This window comes from Sinocyclocheilus anshuiensis, unplaced genomic scaffold (assembly GCF_001515605.1).
Source record: "Sinocyclocheilus anshuiensis isolate Anshui unplaced genomic scaffold, SAMN03320099.WGS_v1.1 scaffold1452, whole genome shotgun sequence".
Lineage (NCBI taxonomy): Eukaryota > Metazoa > Chordata > Actinopteri > Cypriniformes > Cyprinidae > Sinocyclocheilus > Sinocyclocheilus anshuiensis.
Window position 1 is genome coordinate 657,548 of NW_015544231.1, and position 364 is coordinate 657,911.

At 43.4% G+C, this 364-nt stretch overlaps 1 protein-coding gene across 3 annotated transcripts in view; it reads left to right on the forward strand.

The window, feature by feature from the left end:
* LOC107697503 (uncharacterized) overlaps window positions 1–364 on the forward strand; it is a 38,037-nt gene that overhangs the window by 34,040 nt on the left and 3,633 nt on the right. The gene's annotated exons all lie outside the window — the stretch shown is intronic.

The window sequence follows — 364 nt, forward strand, 5'->3', positions numbered from 1 at the left end:
CCAGACCACCCTTTTTAAGCGGACTCGGGTACGGTTCGTGGGTGCGTACCCAAGTTCAGAAGACAGCGTTCACATCATCCAAACGTACCGAACTCTAGTCAATCGAACCCGGGTGCGCACCAAAAGTGCTAGTGTGAAAGCACCCTTAAACACTCGACTTAAGTTAATTTGGAGAAAAAGCATGTCAATAAAGGATATCTTTGTTGGACAACAGCTTTGTAAACAGGCTCATACACATGCAAAACTGTGCTACTGTAGTACATTTATTCAAGGCTCAGAGCGATTTTTGTGCACTGTACAGCCCTGACCAAACCAGTTCCAGATTAAGGAGCTCCTCATTCAGCCTAAATTAAAAAAAAAAAAA